The following is a 21,930-nucleotide window of genomic DNA, read 5'->3' as shown; positions in this document are numbered from 1 at the left end:
TTGTCCCTTATTGGTCCTTTGGGTCAGGTGTCAGCCAGGTTACCTGAGCTTCTTAACCCTTTACAGGTAAAAGGATTTTGGAGTCTCTGGCCAGGAGGGATTTTATAGTACTGTACACAGGAGAGCTGTTACCCTTCCCTTTATAGTTATGACAGCATGATTCCAGATTACTGCCAGAAAAAATGTGAATTTGGTCAATACAATTTTTATTTTTTATTTCAGCCTAAAAAGTAAATGCATGTTTTTAAAGTCCTCAGTGCTCTGATAATGTAGATATATAACAATTTATTTACACATAGAAACACTTAACACATTCATGCAGCATATTCAGTAAAGAACGACAACACAGAGACAGAAATATGAGCTTCAGGAAGAAAGACAAAAATTATATTATGTCACATCCTCGTATATGGTCATTACTTGTAGATTATATGGATATCCCAGCTTTTTTTAAACCAGGACTTCTGGACATGTTTTAGCAGCACTGTTTTGCATGACAAGATTACTGTGTTGTTGTTTTAAATGCTCCATTATAATATCATATTATCATTGATATAATAAATTGCCTGTATTCAGTAGATATCATGTTTACATTCCAAATACAGTTAAGGAAGACTCATCGAGCAAAGATAAAAGATTTTATATCACTTAGAAAAATTGGTTGTTAAACAGTACTTTTGACTCAGCCTTAAAGTAGTGGTGCTATAACCCCACCATTATGTTTCTACATTACCGTATGTCTGTTCATTGGGGGCAGGAACACTGGGAAGTCAGGAGGTTGGTGGGGGGCAAGGAGGAGGGAAATCACATTAGGAGCAAGGACCATGCATAAGTATCTGGACAAAATGACTTCAAACCATAATGAAGATGGTATAAGTTCATTCAATTTAATTCATTTAGTGAGGGCCAAATCCTGGGGAGTTTAAGACCTTATGCAGGACAGTTCTCATGGATTTGAAAGCATGGGTTAAACTAAGTAAAACACATTCAGATTTGACTTAGAATAATTTTTAATAGAAATCAGCTTTTGTCAGAGAGGTCCATTTGTCTAAGGAATGTCTTTCTCTCTATCTGAACACCTTAGTCTCTTTGTAGTGGGGTACTCTACAATAACTAAGTAGAATACTAATTCTGTTTCTCACTGTGCTTGTTTCATTGAGCAACTTCTTTTAAAAAGAAAACTGTCAAATACTTTGTACAGTTTTTAAAATTATTGTTTTTTCATATATGTTTAGAAGTTATAGATTAATGTTATCCACCAATGACTTTAATCTTTTCTACTTGGGAAAGGATAGATTCCTTCTCCATCCCAGCACATGTTAAACTGAAGTTCAGTCCAGCCTCCTTCTTTCACTTACTTCCTGGCTTGCATATCAGTATCAATAATGTAACAGCAGTGAGAACTGGGTTGGAATCCATTTGCAGTAACCAGAGCAAACCCATCATATGTCCTACATAAACAGTGGCTAGCGATGGTGGTGAGTTTTTGTGTTAAAGTTCAGGAACAGAGTGCTGAATTCCCGCCACTTTCATGATCACAGGAGACAAGAATCAAATACCGTAGCTTTATTTAGAAGTGGGCCAGATGAATATGACTGGTAGCCACTGTAATGCTACTTGAGAGGTGCTTAGATGCTCTGCTGATTAGCAAAATATAAGAATCTAAAAGATAGGTAAACACATACTTTGAGCTGTAAATAGTCAGCAGGATCAGGAAAGAATCCTCTGTGTTTCTACATCATTACACCAGTGAGGCTGGAGATGCTGATCACCCTCAATTTGCATTAATTTAACTGTACACTGAGAACCTCATAGGATCTGGTGTGTGATTAGATGGATTATGTTGTCATTGTTATTGTCTTCCCCATACGCATCGGGGGTGGCTAAAGGTTATGAACGTTTTCATAATAAAATGAAAAACTATTCAAAAAAAGTAAGTGTTTTCACAGGTGGTTAAAAACACAAAATTTAATTTTCTCCAAACATTTCTCTATTGTGCTGAAGTAGCCCTTCCTGGGACAGTTGCACTGCTGCTTCACTGCTGGGCGGGGGAGGATTCCTTCCCTTCTGCCTCATGGAGATACTTGGCACACAGGTTTATCCCAGAGTCTGGTCTATGCTGCAGTTGGACCCAGTCCTGCAAAGACTTAAGCAAGTAGATGACTTGACTCATTGACTTTAAGGTCAGAAGGAACTATCATGATCATCTAGTCTGACCTCCTGCAAAACTTTCATGGGAATAGTCTCTTTATGTACTGGTCTACTCTCACCCACGTAAATAGTCTGCTAAATTGGAATATTATCCCCCAGCCATGGCATATTTTAATAGTAAAAGTAAATCTTAACTGATTTAGCAGAGTTTACAACAGAGGTCTACAAATCAGTTTGTAAATTTAAAATAAATAAATAAATAGCCCCAATAATTTAGGAAAGTAAAAATGAGGGGTGTTTTTAGAATAATCTATTTTCAGAATAGTACATCACTCCACAATTATGAGAAACAATCTGAATATATGTATATAGACACACACAACATAATTCCAGTGATCTGAATTGCCTTTATCCAAAAATTCTAGTTATCTGAAGCCACAATGTATCCCCCACATAGCCCTTTGTTATTTAATAGCACTTCCATTTATCCCAACAACCAGTTCTCCAAAACTTTCAGATGTCCCGCAGGCCTTTCAGATAAATGGGATTGCACTGTACATATGTCAGATGATAAAGCAAGAGAGAAAAATATGATTAGCAGCAGCTGGTATCTAAATCTCATTCTCTCAAAGTTCTTAGACACCTGAAATTATAAGTGTTTTTTACTTTTATAAAGTAAAAAAAAAAACTTCCTTCTATGGCCTCTGAAAAAGCAGAAGGCTCAAGATTTGCAATGTAGCATAAAGAGTTAGGCTTTATTGCATTGTGCCTCTATCCGGCCATATCTTAAACCAGAGAATCACAACAGAAAAATCCATAGTATATGCTAACACTTACTTCAGAGTATTTGGAATTTCTCTATGAAAATAAAAGGCAAAGTCTCTGATGTATAAGAAAGTCATGCTAAACTAGAGACAAGGTGTGACAAGGTGTCTCTCTAACATCCTGGGACTGACACAGCTATAACAACACTGCATATTCTAAATTGGATGCAGACTAGTATTAGCTTCCAAGCTGTGCTTACTTGAGAAATAAACTATGTCAATTAATTAGCATTTCTGCTGTTATAGAAGAATGAGTAATTCTAACAATGAAGTAGAGAAAACAAAGTAAAAGACAGGACCCTCAGTAACCTAATGTTCATAAAATATCCTGTGCTAGAAACCCCTGAAGCACAGAACCTTTTGGCTAATATACAGATCTATGATTTAAAACCATTTTTGCAAAAAACAACCACCACCACAAACAAACAAAAAAAACAACCCAAAAAAACGAACAACAACCAACAACCAAGTTGACGATTTCTTTTCTGTTCAGCAGAAAATGTATTCTTTATACCCACGAATGCATAATTGGTTAAAGAAAGTGGCACAAACTTTAATTTCATCCTCTGGGAAAGCAATATTTTTGAACTTTCATCTAAGAGATTTTGTAAGATTTTAAGTTGCAGTGCTGTCTTTTTAGGCTTTCTTTTGAATACTATGTAATGTAATGTGGGTTTACAGACAGTCTAATATAGACAACAACACAAAAATTATCCCCAGGCAAGCACTCAGTTCACTTTCCAACACCGTGTTTGTAATATTATTGTAACAGTGTTACTGGGTCTCAGTGTGTGCCACTTCTACAGGGTCAAGCAGCACCTGAGGGGAAGGACCCTTGTGATCCAGGGAGTAACCCTGAGAGGAAGATCAAACAAAGGGGTTGCTGCCTGCCTGGGGAGGTGGAGTCAGAAGGACCACCAGAGCAGGAGGGGGCTGCCTCTGAACCCTCCTCTAATAATAAATACACATTCTGTTATTATTGAGCAAGTGCCAGTGTCTTCATGCCAGCGACTTTGCTTGCTGTGCTAACCGACAAGAAAGGGAAGAATGAGACCGTGAGGTCACACAACAATATAATAAAGTAGCATAAATTAAAACACTGAACCCTGGGTATATTTAATAGATTTCATTTCTTTTGCTGGTTTAAAATCAAGACCAAGAGACAGAGTCTTTAAAAACACTATAGGGTGAGGTGCTTAAATGGGAAAAGAACTGCAGATTGAAGTAAGCCCCACTGGGGGTTTAACAAGCACCTGCCACTTCCATGTGGTGAGAGATCAATCAGTCTCTGTATGAAGCAAGGTGACCTGTCAACAGCTAACTCACAAGGGGAAGAGCTGAAAAATGATCAGTTTCCCCAATATTGTGCTCTGCAGTAATACAATTACAATACACTAAAACACTGATATTGTCTTTCCCATTGTGATACCCTAATAAAGCAGAAACTCAGCTCTGAGTCAGTAGAACAACTCCAGCTTGATACACAGGAGAAAGATAAACTGGAACCCTAAATATTTAGAAAATGAAATTTCGTTATACTTAATGTACAAATTCTGCAACATTGCAATGAAAAATAAGTTTGTGATGATTTGCTGAAAGTTAGGGTTGCTAAATACAAATGTGTTTTCAACTACAGAGCCGTAATTTACTCATGGGAGCTTCAGTTCCTTGCTTATTTGATTTCTCTTTGAAGCAGGAGAAGTGAGCGGGCCATCTGAGTATTAATATACATATACCTTACCCTATTGGCCAGCTCACTATTCCTGCTGCAAATATTTGCAAAATCTGTACGCAGATGCAGTACTGGCTACAGGGCCGGGAAGAAGGTAAACTGACCAATTTACCAAGTAAACATGGGGGAGAAGATTCTTCTACTATTGGCTAGAAATAGTAATTCTTAAAAATATCTATATATTGCACTTTACAGTACAATATATTCCTATACAGAAGTGGAGCATAGTAGAATGCAAAGATTGGTTTCATAACTTGGGCTCTGATCCTGCAAACACATACTTTATTTTATTACCATGAAATCAGTTCAACTACATATGATAGTAAAGTTAAGCACAGGCATAACATCAGGACCATAATGTAGAAGAACTTTGATTTCTGCTTCTTTGTTGCATTCCATCCCCCTTTTGTCTTTTTTGTTTCTTTACATTGTAAACTCTGTAGGACAGAGCCTGTTTTTATTCAGCTAAATGTTGTACCAATGCCTATGAAGCCCTGATCCTGACTGTATTACAGTAGCACTCAAGGATGCAAAAGAATAAATAATAATAATTAGAGATGTGTACATAATTGTACATGCTCTAAAAATTGTGAATCTCTATAAAACCAGATTGGGTGAGTAACCAGGTTTGGACACAGTGGCAAAAGGCTACTCCCTGCAGAGTGAGATGCAAAGATGAGGAAAATCAATCTTATTCCACAAAGGTAAAAAATAACAAGGCAGATCTCTAGATACTTTCTAACTATAAGGGTAGAAGCTCTGGAATAGGCTTGCAAAGGTTGTCATGGAGTCTTCATCATTGGAAGCACTTAAAAAGAAGTTGGACGAACACCTGTCAGGGATGGTCTAGGTTTATTTATCCTGCCACAGTGCTGGGGGCTGGCTTTGATGACTTCTCAAGGTCCCTTCAAGCCCTACATTTCTATGATACTACTAGTCTTTCTCTTAGGGTCTGGAACACTGACAGAGGAATCCTACAAAAATGATGTCATTATAGAACAATATCTTCGAATATAGGAGACAGAACTGGGAAGGTAAGTAGCCTTTACACCACCAGCCTAATAGTTTTCATAACTACATCCCCCCTCAAAATGACATGCTTTAAAACCAATTCCCATATATTATAAAGTGTTATGCTCCATCCTCTAGTGTAAGAAAAAGGCTGCAGTTTTCATGTTCTTGATTGATTGATAATTTTATGCTATTGCTAAAAATGCCAAAGAAATAAGTAAAAAACCCATACTTCCTCCTTAAACAGTGAAAGCAGGACTTGGGGAACTGATATACATAAGGAGTGGAGAAGGACAGAGAGCACTTATGTAAGTGGAGCGTGGGAATTTTCTTTAGTTGGGCACAACAACACCTTTGTTCCAGATTAAAGAGTAGAAATTATAAGACTTACACGCCTGATCCTGACAGAAAGCTTGTTTGTGCCTAATTCATTGAAGAAATTGTTCAAGAACAGTTCATCCTTGTGAAAATATTATCCCTGAAATGCTGTCAAGGTCACTATCTGCATGAGTTGTCTGCTGAGCAAGTGCCTGTAGCATTTGTACAGTAAGTATCCAAAGGCAGCTTTAACTTTGGCATCAAACTTTTTTAAAGAAGGGATATAAGCTTTGCCTTCACCAGTCAATGTACGGTAACTAACTTGTTTGTTCTGCTAGCTCCCTCTTTGCCTTATTTTCTCTAAAGCCTTTCAGAAAAAGGATGTGCACAGCCCATGACTGTATTCATCAAAATTACCAAGGTGAGATATACTTATTTTTGTGACAAGCCTGTTTTTCCATGTAACCTACATGGAGTGGGGAATGTAGTTTCAGAATGAATCCATTAATGTGATAAAAACAAATTATGAAAAAAAGAAAAAGGAAGAAAGCGAATTCGCATACAATATACAGATAAACATATGCATATCACCCAAAGGCAAGGAACATTTCAGGGGCTGTATGAGGTGTCCGCCCTACCCAAGGCCTCAAGGAGTTAAAGTGGCCAGGTGGGTCAATTAACTGACTAGGCTTCACCTGGAGGAGGAGCAGGGTGCAAGGCTCAGCTAGACAGGAACAGGAAGGGCCTGTATAAAGCCCAGTAGCTGACAGCAGCAAGAGGCTGCAGAGAGCGCAACTGCAGTCGCTGTCAGGTAGGAAGTAGCACAGGGACTCAGCAGTAAAGTTCAGGACTGTGCAGACGTTGACTGCTTGTTGTAGGATCCCTGGGCTGGATCCCAGTGTAGAGGGTGGGCCTGGCCCTACCAGCCACTGTTACGGAGCAATGAATGGGAAGACTGCCTGGGACAGTGGTTCCTGAGAGACTTTGATATCCTGGAAATGGAGGACTACAGTGACCTGACCAGAGGGCCAAGCCATGAAGAGGGGAGCAGTTGAGTTCCAAGAGAGTGAGACCAGAGTGAGTGATGGAGTGTAACCACAGGAAGATATGTTGGCCTGGCAGAGTTAACCCCCAGATGTGGCCAGAAGGAAGCACTCCAGTGGTAAGTAGAGCACCCTGTGACAGGGGCTCACACCAGACCATGTGTTAATTTATGGCAGTAAGAATTTCACACTAAGCAAGCTTTGTATGATTCTACAACTGCATTGAACAATCTCCAAAATAGTGCATGGTTTGAGTAAAAGTGGGAGGACTTAGCCCTGTTTGAGCTGTCTTATCGTCTCAGACAGGCATACAGGGGATAAATATCTTAAGCATAACTTATTCCATACATACAATGGAATAAACAGGAACCACAAGCCTGATCAGATGACCCTGAATACACAGAGTCATTACTTCATGATCACTTTTCATATTAATACTACACTTTCAGGTAACTCATAGACACAAATGCCGAATCTAGTACTCTTTCACATTACGTGGATTGTGATGTTTTCTAAATGAGGTGAAATCATGGCTCCAGTGAAGTCAATGGCAAAATTCCCATTGACTTCACTGGGACCAGGGTTTCACACATGGTACTCTAACCTAATCTCCAGGGTCTACACCCAAGTCCTGTTATCATTCATTCATTCATTAATATTCACTCCATAAATGAACTAATTAAAACAAGTGGCTGTTTCAAGTTAGAAATCTGAACATTTTAACTGATTGAAAATGACGCGTGAGAAGACAACGTGAAAAGGAAACTGTCACACAAAACGTGGTAGGGTATGTAGCATTTTATGATGTGTAGCATGCTTGTCTATCAGGTAAAAGGCATGGCACTCAATGTCAGTTTGGCTGTAGAATGTCATTGCCATGTATAACCTGCATTTCCACAAGTATGATACATATGCTATGTACCACAAATGCAGCAATCCTTACAACTTGCTTTCTTTTGGAGACTAACTTCATGATGACAGTAAACATGGTCTGCTAACAGGTCCAGCACATAAATTCTTAATTATTTGGACTTACTCTGATATCATGATGAGGTTTGTGGAAGAGAATCAAAGGGATGATCCATCATGCAATAATGTGCAGAAAATCATAATTTTTCCTGAAAATCGCTCTTCAATTAATGTTATTTCTATTTACTTAGAGGGGCCTTATCAGTGCTGAGGGAAAGGTGAGACAGCGAATCAAACCCTACTCTACTTATACCACTAAAATTAGGCATAAATCCCACAGTCCTAGAATGCACTCACTTGTTCTGAAATACTCCTCTACCTCGATATAACGCTGTCCTCGGGAGCCAAAAAAATCTTACACCCCCACCCCGCCCCACGGAGCACTGCTTTACCGCGTTATATCAGAATTCATGTTATAGCTGGTCACATTATATCGGGGTAGAGGTGTATTTCTCTTAGGATTTGTCTACATGGAAATATTTTAAAACACAATTATATCAGTAAACAAATATCCAGAACCCCTTAGAGTAGTTATAATATATATTTATCAAGTGATTAAATTAAAATGCATCTCAATAGTTTGAAAACTATATTTAAATATGGCTGGTTTACTATGATTCCATAGTTTTCTGTATCTTCCATACATCTTGAAACACAAACATAAATAAAATGTGACAGAATAAACACTTATTACAACATTTTGGAATATCATTAACGTACACAATTTACATAACATAAATCTGCTAACATCTGCAGTGATTAAAAAGCATTTTTCACACTGTTAAAATGAAAAACACCCTGCTTGGTTTTTTCCTTGGTACAATAAACAAAACAGTGGGTTTTCTTTTATTTCCCATTCAATAACAATTCACCGAATGTCATTACAATTTCCTAATACAAAACATTCAAAGGAAAAAAGCTGGGGAATATGAAATTGAAAAGTTAAAGTCTTCTCTTAACCCAATGCCCAGAAGAACAAATTACCTCCATCAGACAGTAATTCTGTGGTCTGAGAGGCTCCAAGATAAATAACTAGGGATATAGAATCATCTCCCTTGGGGTTTTTCATGTCTCCTGATTTCCATCACCCAAACCCACACTGTGGAAATTCAAATAAGAAACAATATAGTAAAGCTGGAAGAAAACAAAGCTATGAAAAATGGAATTCAGAAGGTTACAAGAAAACTAGCTATCACTGCTGTGCATCAGTTTTTCATGTTAAATCCAAATCTACTATGACACATTAGGGTTTTTGTTTATTTGATTGATTAATTGATTGATTGATGCAAGAAATGATTTTGGAAGTTATATGAGAAAATTATAAACTTCCAGAAGTATTAAGAAGATTTAAAATCAATCTACAGCGGATGTGAATTTTAAAGATGCTAACTACTAAGGTAAAATTTAATTCTATTATGATTATATTTACAACTTTGCCTGCACCATGAAGGTGTAACTAATAAAACGTATGAATCATGCATTTTAGGTCATTGGAGCTAAGAGTGAAATCCTGGCTCCACTGAAGACACTGGGAGTTTTACCGTTGACTTTAATGGAGCCAGGATTTCACTCTAGATGTGTGAAGTGTTGAGTGGTCTCATCTCCCGTTAAAGTGAATATGTCAGAAACTGAGGTCCTTCCTCAAGCTGAATGAGGACCTAATGATTTGGCCTACTGAGAGTGTAGGGCACACAGAATTTAACAATAGCAGATTTGAGTTCTTAGATATCATTTGAATTAGAGAACAAGAGCGTATCTATATGAAAGCCTTTACAGCAGACAACTAATACCCATTTCAGGTTTGCAGAAGTTTGAAGCCAACAAAATGCCAAACTATATAAGCCCTATTACTTTGTGCAGTTTTACAGGCACATAATTCTTGACACCCTCTCTAAGTCAAGTCAAAGTTGCTGTTCACTCTCTTCATAGACTTGCTGCAGCAGTCACCTATCATCAATTAAGAATTGTTTTGCCCCTTCATGTAGTCTCCTCTCTTAATGATGTCCTTTGCCCCAGATGTTTTTCTGCTTCTCAGTAAAGATAGTTACAGCCATTCCTGTTGGCATTTAGGACAAGAAAAGATACCCCCCTCACACTCCCACACGAAGCTAAATAAGAAATAAGGGCAAATACTTATCCAATTGAAGGCTTCCAATAATAGTGGGGCCCATACGCTTCAACAGTGCCAAAAGCGATTTGTCAGCTCGAAGGGGTCAGCAGGAGAGTAGCTAGGAACTTCAGCTACCATCTTGCTTAGTAAGCCAGTTTTGACAAAACAAGAAAATCAGGTAGACACTCCACATCACACCCACCCAAGCAACTGCTAATAGCCAATCTGACAGACAGTTTTTCAATGGCCCAGAGTTCTGTTTAGGCCTTTGTCTCTGTAGTCCTGCCTGAATTGCCTGTAGCTTTGCACAAGGCTTTATGTAATAGCTCTTCTTCAGGCCACAGCTAATGTCTCCTCCATTACTGTAGCACTATCATTGCAGTTGCTGTAAATCTGGTCACTATGGAGTCAGCACTTCTCACTCTGACAGAACCTCCAAGTGCAGCGTTTGTACCTTTCCATTCCATACCATTATAGATGTATTCAGCTTTCTTTTACTGGGTATATTTTAGCAACATGTTGCCATCTAGGGGTAGCAAAGATTTCCTTGGTCCTGAAAGTGTGAGGATTTTTCAAGCCTCTTACTGTTTTAGGACCCTAAAAAGGGGAAATGGATGAGGGCTATAAATCACAGTGACTGCTAATCCTTGATAACCAAGAACTTCCTTTTCTAGAAGGCAAAGTTTCAAATAATGTCACAAATGTCTCATCCATTTTTTTAGGGACATAGAGGAAAGGTGTATGTGGTATTTCAAAATGGATTGTCATTCTTCACATAGATAAATCCGTGTGAGTTCCCAACACTGATGCATGTCCAGGGATGACTGTTTAATTATTCTGATCACTGAATGACACCAACAATGCTCCTGGGGTCCTACCTCACCAAGGAATTTTATCAAGATGATGGTGATGATAGAACCCTCATATGTATGATTGATTAATTTGGGCTTTTCATGTCCAGCAGCATTAGTAGCCATACAAGCTGTCCAAAGCATATATCAGCAATTGAGATGTGATCAACAACTTAGACAGTTCTCTTATCACAAGGCAAGATAATGATGGCTTCAATACACTTCAATATAGCCAGGGGAAAGTATGCATGTTCGCAGACAGCAAACATAAATAGAAGAGATTTCTTCCCTTAAGCGAGATTTGAGTCTCTTTGGCTTTTTGGTTTCTTGTCTGGAATCTATTCCTTGCACCTCCTGCATTCCTCAAGCCCCTTTTACTGTAACAGGGGCTCAGTTTCTAGAGAACTTACAAAGATAAATCAGTCTTCCAGAAAGATGAACAACTGCTTACAATAGTTGGTTCAGGGTGTCAATAGGCACAGGGGAGAAGATCTAGGAGCCAGAGCAAGAATGCTAACACATGATGCCAGGATCTCAGCCAGGGGAGCTCATCAAGAGAACTGCTCCTTTCTTAGCATCTTCTTCTAAAATCTAAATCATGTCTCTGCATGGACACATTGAGCATTAAGTCAGTGAAAAGATCAGTTCACCTCTACCACAAGGCAAGAGCCTTTTTCTCCAGGGACATTGTCTTTACCCAGGCTCCAAGGCCCTAGTGCTGTCAGCCTGGTTTCTAAAGGGAACATATTAATGTTTCTGGGTTTCTACTTCTGTACCTTTACAAACCAATCTGATTTGTAAAGAAAATGACACCAGCTTGGTGTCTGTTGGCTTCTACCTAGACAGCACTGCCACATTTGGCAGTCAGAACCAATGTACTTTCTATTTGAAGGACCCAGCGTTCAGCCTTCAGCCTCAAAATACACTACAGTTACTCCCCACTTAATGTCCTCTCGCTTAACGTTGTTTTGATCTTACGTCAGTGCTCAATTACAGAACATGCTCCATTTAAAGTTGTGCAATGCTTCGCTATAACGTTGTTTGGCTGCCTGCTTTGTCCACAGCTGGCAGTCCCCCATCAGCTCCCCTACGCCCCCCCCCAGTGCCTCCCATCCGCCAGCAGACCCCATGGATCAGCGCCTTCCGCCTCCTGCCTGCGGCAATCAGCTGGCTTGTGGCGTTCAGGAGGGAGGGGGGAGGAGCGAGGACTCGGCGCACAGGCTTCCCCTCCCTCCCCTACCTTCTGAATGCCACAAGCCAGCTGATTGCAGTGGGCAGGAGGCAGGGGAGGGAGGGGGAGCCTGCGTGCCGAGTCCTCGCTCCTCTCTTCTCCCTCCTGCCACCTGAATGTCGCAAGCCAGCTGATTGTCCCGGGCAGGAAGCAGGGAAGGGAGGGGGGAGGAGTGAGTACGCGGCGTGCAAAGTAAAGAGGGAGGAGGGGGGAGAAGAAGAGGCAGGTTAAGGGTGGGAGCTTGGGGGAAGGGGTGGAGTAGGCGGGCTGAGGGTTGAGTCCTCCGCCCCTGGTGCTTGCAGAGTAGGGGAAGCTGCCGCTGCTGCTGGGCAACGTGCTTCTCCTAGCCTACAGCACCTTCAGCCTCCTTGCCTGCCTCATTGTCTCCAGTGCCAGTGGTAGGGTGACCAGATGAGGGTAAGAAAATGGTGGGACACATGGTGCGGGGGTGCCCGCCGGCAGAGCAAAAAAACCAAAACAACCACAGTGCTGCCGGCGAATATTGGGATAAAATGCATCCCGACCAAAGATCGGTCAGGACACGGGACAGACACCGAAATATCGGGATGGTCCCGATTTTATCGGGATGTCTGGTCACCCTAGCCAGTGGGCTGTGCCTGTGTGGGGTAAGGCGGGGGCACCTCCCAACTATAGAACTGTACTGTATGGCAAAAAAAAAATTCCCTGGAACCTAACCCCCCCCCCATTTACATTCATTCTTATGGGGAAATTGGATTCGCTTAACATCGTTTCACTTAAAGTCGCATTTTTCAGGAACATAACTACAATGTTAAGTGAGGAGTTACTGTACTTGTCAAGGAGGATTTAAACATACATTCTTAAGGCCTACAGACAACTGAACTTCCCATGATCTTCCTTGGGTGAAGAAGCCTTTGAGTGTAGGACAGCTATTTGGTATTCCCTACATGCTTTTTCAAAAGTTGCTATGTAGACAAAGCTCTTTGGGCAGGGACTTTGGTTATGCCTAGCACACTGTTGGTGCTATAAAGACAGCAATTAATAAGAAATAAAAATGAAATAATGAGCCTAGTTGCATTTATGTGGAAAAAAAACTATGGAGTGTGGTTCTAGGAGGAAATCTCTGCAAAGTTCTATGTATGTAGTTTTCTCCAATTCATTCCTTTGTGAGGTGGAGTTTGGTACCTCACAAAATGAAAAAAGGGTTCTTGCCCCCCAGGATCCACAGATCTCTGGTGTTCCATATGAAGCTATGGCTATCACCACAGATGCTCCCTAACCTCCACACCACTGTCAGGAACTGGTGTAGGGCCAGACCTGAAGCTCCACTGGAGTTTACTCCACCACAAACTACGCCTAGAAGTCTATATGAAGTATGTACATAGCGGAGGGCACAGAAATGTAATTGTAGTGTGAGATTTTTTTCAACAGGTTCTCAATGGAACTTCAGGGTCAGTGTAGCAGGAATGTGTTTTGAACTGCCTCTTACCATTCACGCCCTTGTCCAACTATCTGCCCTCAAACTGCACGGGGGGCTCTCTTCAAGGATCACAATTGGGGATACGGTGCTATGGATACCCTTCTGCCAAGCCAATGGTGTGATAAATTACATGATGCACATGTACAGATCCCCCTGAGGATCTGAGAGAGACAAAGAGACTAAAAAAATTTTAGTGACACAAATGCCTCTGCAAACCTAGACTTTACTAGGCCTGGACTACAGGTTTTGTTGGTATTTTCTGCTCTTGTGATCTACAACTTATCTTTTTCATTCTTTCTCACTTCCCCCTCCCCCATCTGTATACTATTTTTATAACGGGTTGCTATAATGATCACAGCCACTCAGAGATGGTGTAATAGAGGATGCAGAAATATAAGTTACTAGTTATCATTTTGCATTGGTATTAAACCACTTCTAAATAACATACTTTGAAAGAATTTGTGAGCTGTGTTGACTCTTTCTTACAGTATATCTCTTACAGCATTTCATTTTATTTTTATGGATGTTGTTCAGATATTGAAAAGGTTAAAGTTGGCAACATTTGTAGATGATACAAAACTACTCAAGATACTTAAGTCCAAAGCAGACTGCAAAGTGTTACAAAGGGATCTAACAAAACTGGGTGACTGGGCAACAAAATGGCAGATGAAATTCAGTATTGATAAATGCAAAGTTATGCACATTGGAAAATATAATCCCAACTACACATATAAAATGATGGGATCTATATTAGCTGTTACCACTCGAGAGAGATCTTGGAGTCACTGTGGATAGTGGATAGTTCTCTGAAAATAGCCACTAAATGTGCAGCGGCAATCAAAAAAAGCTAACAGAATGTTGGGAATCATGAGGAAAGGGATAGATAATAAGACAGAAAATATCATATTGCCTGTATATAAATCCATGGTACGCCCACATCTTGAATAGTGCATGCAGATGTGGTTGTCCCATCTCAAACAAAATATATTGGAATTGGAAAAGGTTCGGAAAAGAGCAACAAAAATGATTAGGGGTAGGGAACAGCTTCCATATGAGGAGAGATTAATAAGACAGGGACTTTTCAGCTTGGAAAAGAGACTACTAAGGGGGGGGATATGATAGAGCTCTATAAAATCATGACTCATGGAGAAAGTAAATAAGGAAGTGTTCTCATAATACAAGAACTAGGCAGCAGGTTTAAAACAAACAAAAGGAAGTATTTTTTTTTCACACAACACACAGTCAACCTGTGGAACTCTTTGCCAGAGGATGTTGTGAAGGGCAAGACTTAAAAGGGTTCAAAAAAGAACTATATAAATTCATGGAGGATAGGGCCATCAATGGCTATTAGCCAGGATGGGCAGAGACGGTGCCCCTAGCTTCTGTTTGCCAGAAGTTGGGAATGGGCAACAGAGGATGGATCACTTGATGATTGCCTGTTCTGTTCATTCCCTCTGAGACACCTGGCATTGGCAACTGTCAGAAGACAGGATACTGGGCTAGATGGACCTTTGGCTGTTCTTATGTTCTTTAAGTTCTTATGCTGTGGTTAATGAACCATTAACAGTGTAAGTTTGGTACATATGCAGCAAGAACAAAAAAACAACAACCCTGCAAGTCACAACAGAAGCATGAAAGAAGAGAACATGAAACAGTGCCATAAATCTTCACTGGTGATTGGTTACTTGTGCAGTAATACCACTGGCCGGTGAAATTCCTAGAATTTTCTTCTATAACTGGATACATTGTGAAGTTATATGCTAGTTACAGATCTTCGCTCCTGGTAAAACAATGGGATGTCCCTACATCTTTGTTGAATAAGCATTAAATAAAGGTGAGAAAGGAAACCATGTCTTATGGGAGAGGCTAGTTAGGAATAATCTTGTTCTGGACACAAATTTAAAGCTATTTTTGGTCTAATGCATACAGAACTCACTGCAATTCTATTAATGCAGGATGCCAACAATTTAGAAATCTGCCCTGAGAACCCATATTTGGTATTGTACTCAATACAGTTCAAGTCCTGTTGATGCTGACAAAAAAAAATCTCAAAACCTATGTGTGATCTGTTTGTAGTCTGAGTACAAAAAGCCTCCAATGTAGGAATATTTTATAATGATCTTTTGAGTCCCATGATATACAGTGCTTTATCTGTAAGAGGTGCCAGGGATTAAGCATTTAGGCGCCAGGGCTCAAGCAAATTTTTTACTTTCATAACTGATGCGGCAAGCCCAGAGGTGCCAGAACTATGAACTGCCAAGCCTAGAGGTGCCGGGGCTCAGCCCTGGCTAGCCCTGGCACAAATTAAGCACTGATTATACATCCTAAAAGAAATTACTAGAGCCTTTACTTGTTCTAGTAATGACAACTTGGGATTTCAAAAATGTGTATTACTTGTATCTGTAAATTAGTTTCATCAATTACATCTTCTGAAAAACGTTTATGATGACACAAACTAAACCAATTTACATTATCAGGCTGTTAAACCAATACTGTATGACAAAATTATTTTACACGTGGCAACTGCAAAGAAGTGCAGTTTTTCTGTTGGATTCTGAGAAGATCTTACTATGAAGGTTACAATTATACAGCATCACAATGCAGATTTCCTTAATTCCTCATAAAATCTTGCAGAATCCTATAAACCCTAATTTGCAGATATTTCACTTTTCAGAACCAGTAAGTGTAATTCTCTTAAGAGATGGTGCCAGGTTGTATGCAGTACTTGGTATCATGGCGGAATTCTTCAGTGTAATGAATACAGCCCTGTCTATAGCAGTTTATGGATATGTCTGTTTTGTTTTGTTTTTTCAGTAAATTGTGTTTTTATTACACAAATTCAATACTTTATGGTTCATTATTATTATCTGCTAAGAATTAACTGTGTGCTCAGTGCTATATCTTCAGATAGTGATTATGCTCAACTGCACATTGACATTTCAGTGATTACCGCAATTTTATAGAAAACTGAATTAAAAGGGACATGTCTTGATTTTAAAGCTCATTTATTTGACCAACGTCCCCCCCAATCCTATGATATAGTCATAGACTTTATAGACTTCTGTGCCTTTAAAAGTGCTAAAATAAAGGGAATGTGATTTTACTCTTAATTTCTCTTCTTTCCATTTCTTGGTGCGATTAAAAAGTAGGAGATAACACAACTGCTCATTTCTTAAAGTTATATATTAATTTTGTCAACTACCTAGTCAGAACCTGTAAGGCACAGAGAATAAAGAAGGAAGGAAATTTTGGTCCAGCCTCATTCTGATCCCCCTAAAATAAAATTAAAATATTACCTGGATACAGGAAACCAAGCAATGGTTTTCTGCATTACTTAGCCACTGTACCAATCTCACTGCATCTAGATAGCAACATATTAGCACAGCATGACCATCTGAACGTGGGAGGTAAGGATATTTTCACACCCCTTAGAATATAACAGCTGGACAGTGTGCAACCAACATTCTCTTAGCTTGCCTCACTAGCACTAATTTTAAACATCTGCCAGGAGATTTAGTCACATCTTTTTTTAAGGAGGATGAAGAGATTAATGATGGAGATGAGTGCGGAGACATAGACATAGCAGTTCAGCAAAGCACATACATCACACTTAGAGGTCCTAAAAGCTAGCATTACAGATTGGGCCATATTCATCCCTGATATAACTCTATTAAATTCAGTGGAGTTATACCAGGGATGTAGTTGGCCATAATTATTTTATATATAAAATGCGCACACCTACAGAGAGAGAAGCCTATATGTGTGTGTATATACATGTGTGTCTGTGTGTAACTACATTACAAACAGTAAGGTTGCAAAGTCAAACAAGAGTTAGGAAATGCCAGAATTAAGGTTAATTAATAAGGTAAATTTAGCATATTGACATAAGTGTTACAAACTCATATTCAGTACGGTATATAAACTGTGTATGGTGAGCTACAAACAATTAATAAAAATCCAGTCTATTTTGAATTAATACAATACAAAATAAGAGGTGTGTGTGACTAGGAGCAGACCATTGTACATCTGATAAAGAGGACAAGAGGATGCCAAGGAGGGAATTCAAGTGGTGGGGGTGACATGCATGGGGAAGCAGCAAACAAGATGATTTTTGCTATGATGGTTTGATTAGATGGGAAAATAAGTGTTGGATGTGTGTGTGTGTGGAAAGGAGGCTACTGTAGTCAGGACAGCAAGGAAAGGATGGATTTTTAGAGCTATTATAGAAGGAGAAACAACAGTGATGAGCTGTATTAAGTGAATGACAGAGAAGCTGAAGAGGACAGTGAGGTTATGAGTGAGGGTGATGGGAGGACAGTGCCATTATTGATAATAATAGGAAAAAGAGGAGAAAAGAAAGATTAGGAGAAAGAAATGTGGATTGTGACACAATGAGGTTGGGACAGAGTTGGGACACCCAGAAGGAGATGCTGGAGAGACAGTTGCAGATGTATGACTGGACAGTTGGATCACATGCACACTACAGTTAAAAATAACTCACAAAACCACAATATAGTGGCAAAGTGCAGTCTGACAGGTAGGGTTGCCAGGCATCCAGTTTTCAACCAGAATGCCCAGTTGAAAAGAGACCCTGGCGGCTCTGGTAAGCACTACTGACCGGGCTGTTGAAAGTCCGGTTGGCCGCCCGCAGCAGGGCAGGCCTGGCTCTGTGCAGCTCCTGGGAAGCTGCCAGCATCTCCCTCTGGCTCTGCAGCTCCCATTGGCCAGGAATCATGGCCAATGGGAGCTGTGGGGGCAGCACCTGCAGGCAGGGGCAGTGCATGGAGCCACCTGGCCACGCCTCTGCCTAGGAGCCAGAAGGAAATGCTGGCCGCTTCCTGGGAGCTGCCTGAGGTAGGTGCCACCCACAGCTCGCACTCCAAACCCCCTCCTGCACCCCAATCCCCTACCCCAGCCCTGAGCCCCCTCCTGCACCCAAACCCCTCATCTCCGGCCCCAATCCAGTGCCCGCATCCCCAGTCAGAGCCCTCATTTCCTCTTGTACCCCAACCCCCTGCCCCAGCCCGGTGAAAATGAGCGAGGGTGGGAGAGAGCGAGCGACATAGGGAGGGGGGGATAGAGTGAGCTTGGACGGGGCCTCGGAGAAGGAGCCTGGCCTCGGGGATAAGGGTGTGGCAGGGCCATGGTGTCAGAGGCAGGGGCGGGGCAGGGCAAGGGTCTTTGGTTTTCTGCAAATAGAAAGTTGCTAACCCTATTGAAAGGACCAAAACCATTTTTCTGGAACACACCTAAAGAGCTGGATGTGGAGATGGGTGCCAGTGACTGCAGTGAGCGCTCTGTCAGTAAAGCTGAATTAAAGCAGAAAAAAAAAAATAGCAGAAAAAGAAAAATCAGATGTAGAGGGCGTATAAAGCATGCTTGAGAATTCCAGACGGTAAATGGGGGAAGAAAGAGGGAGTGTAGTTGGAGAAACAGGTGGCTATGATGGACAATTTCTTTAGCATAGGAAAAGAAGAATTGCCTGAAGGCAGCGGGGAAACAGGCAGAAAAGAGAGAGAGCAGTTAAGGAAAAGGGAGGACATGAGACAGGAAACAAGGACGTACATGGAGACTGGAATGGAAAGGGTCAAGGGTGCAGGCTGTGGGGTTTGGGAATCTCTGGAAAAGGAGGACAGAGCTGAAGGCATGGGAGGGAGCAGTGAAAGGAAAAGAGGATAGCACTAATCTTGTCTTTAATGTACTTGCCATCTCCTGAGAAGAGAGGCAGGATAAGGAGGAGGAGTGGAATGCAGTGTTAAAGACACACAGACCTGGAGAAGATCTGATATGTGTAGGAAGTGTGGGAGTTAATCTAGGAGGAGAAGCAGAGCACTTCAGGAAGGAATAGAACAGAGCAGAAGGCAATTGTGCTTAATGTAACACAAACTAATGAAAAACAAGACTCCCACACCTTAAAAAAGCAGGTACACAAGCACTACTAGCACTAACCAATCAAACAAATTAAGGCAGAACTGAGACTGTCCTGCCCAAGGCCAAATTGCTCCCTGGGATGTGAGCACCTGGGGGATGACAGTGACTTAAAAAATGAAATGGCAAACAAAGGGTCAATGGAGGTCCAAGAAGATGTATTTGAGAGAGTACAGTGTGGAAAGTGAGAGTCCATTCCCATTAATGGATTCCAGCCCTTCTAAGCAACCCACAAACCATCCCTTACAATGGGTCAAAAAAACTATTATAAAGATAGTCCAGAAGCCTAAGCAAAGAAAGAGTCCTTCAGTGCTGGACAAGCAACACAATATTAGCCACATTAATGGCTCTGTGAAATAACCTTTGACATTTGTAAACGGATCACATAATTTAGTCCTCCTCAATCCAACCCTTCAAAAACATCCACAATAGAAATTCAGCAACCAATCAGCATAATAAACAACTCATTTCAATCTTATCCAACTTGAGTCAGAGTTTGTTTTCTAACATGGGATGATTTCTCTCTCTCTTTCTCTTTAGGTAAAGTAATTGCAACTTCTGTATTTTGGGAATATAGCAAGGCTGGGGCAATCTTAGTGGGCGTGTCTGGAGGGAAACATAGGGGCACAGAAGCCACAGCCTGCTAATGACAGCCTGCCTTGCTCTGCAGTCTTGCACCATTAGTCTCCCCATAATCCCAAAGAGTCCATTAATCCTATTTTGGCATAACTGGCGTATAATTTGAGAAACAGGCATTCCAGCATCCCATAAAACTCCAAATTCCTTCCCTGCCTGAACAGTTGTAAGAGTTATTTTGACTTCCAGAGGTGACCTGGAATGAAAGTATCTTTCCATGAATTCTCCTGACAGCAGAAGGAAGAAAAGAGGGAAGAACAAATGACAAAGGAACAGCCAAAAAACAAAACAAAACCAACCCAACTCCCCACCACACACACACACATTTCCAAAAATCTTAGTGATGCTGACTCTATGTGGAGCTTTAGTAATTCTCACTTTATTTTCAAAATGATCAATTGGAGGCACTGTTACCTTTAATGATTGCTGAGGGAATCACTCACTCTGAATTTTGTTACCTGTAATTTGTTGGAGACAGCCTCAATTTTTCTTTTCAATGGTAGTTAACAAGGCTCAACACTACACATTTTTTACTGCTGCAAATCCAAACTTTTTGTGATCTCAGAATTAACCCTCTGAATGCCTAATTCTGGCCATAAAATGGAGAAGACTGACATAACTCCCAAAAGAACCATATCCACACTTTCCAAAGTCCTCAGTCATTAAAACAATAAAATAAAATAATTCCCTTAGAAGCTGAAGTATTATTGTGGGGCATGATTCACCCAGTGTCAGCGTCTAAAACCAAAGAGATGTCTGACTTACCAGACTGACTAAACACTATGAGGAAGATAATAAAAAATGTGTATAGAAACTAAGAGCTCAGCAGGGTGCATCAACACTTCACTCCACATGGGGCATGCACAGCCTTGGAATGGTATTTTAAAAAAATACTTTAAAAAATAAAAGATACTAGAATTGGTAAAAACCTTTTAGTTCATGTAGCCTGTATGTCCCTGGCAATACAGGATTGATCCCCACAATATACTTGTAGGTCTTTGTCCAGTTTTGCTTTGGAAGAAACTATCAATGGAGCTTCTAATGCATTCTGTGGAAAACTATTCCACAGCCTAATAGACCAATATGTTATAATTTATTTTTCCTGATATTCAGCCTGTTTTTTCCAGTGCTCAGTGCCATCTCATTATTTCTAGTTCATATCTCTGTGGACACCTTAAACCATTCCTCTTCCTCCATGTTTATGGCTTTGAATTTCTCAGAGACTGCTGTTCTGGACTTTTTCCTGCTCATCACCACTTAGTCAAGTTAAACATATTTTGTTCTTTCCACCTACGTTTATTTTGTTTCTCTTTTCTGACTTTCCTTCAAGTTCTGGAATTGGGGATCCCAGAAGTACACACCTTACCCAGACACTCACAGCATCTATATTCACTAAGGGTCTAACGTATTCAGGGACTTTTCTATTTTTTTTTCTGTCCTCACTGGTGTTTGCAGCATGGTACATTTAGTATGACTGTGACGGGGTGTACTGGCCCCACACTGGAGCGGAAGGGGTTAAAGCAGCACTCTTAGCAGCAGAAGCCAGGGCTCCTCGACCCAGCTGGGCATGCGCCAACTGCTGCTGCAGTATAAAAGGGAGCAGCCTAGCTCAGTCTGTGGTGGCCACCAAGGAGGAAGGATGCACCTTGCTGGCTCCAGCTGAGGAG

General features: G+C 40.6%; 1 protein-coding gene across 12 annotated transcripts in view; it reads right to left on the bottom strand.

The window, feature by feature from the left end:
* Positions 1-21,930, bottom strand: part of TAFA5 (TAFA chemokine like family member 5) — a 582,613-nt gene that overhangs the window by 57,229 nt on the left and 503,454 nt on the right. The window lies entirely within an intron of this gene.

This window comes from Chrysemys picta, chromosome 1 (genome assembly GCF_011386835.1).
Source record: "Chrysemys picta bellii isolate R12L10 chromosome 1, ASM1138683v2, whole genome shotgun sequence".
Taxonomy (NCBI): domain Eukaryota; kingdom Metazoa; phylum Chordata; order Testudines; family Emydidae; genus Chrysemys; species Chrysemys picta.
The sequence above is the reverse complement of the archived record's forward strand: the minus strand, read 5'-3'. Positions and strand labels throughout refer to the sequence as shown.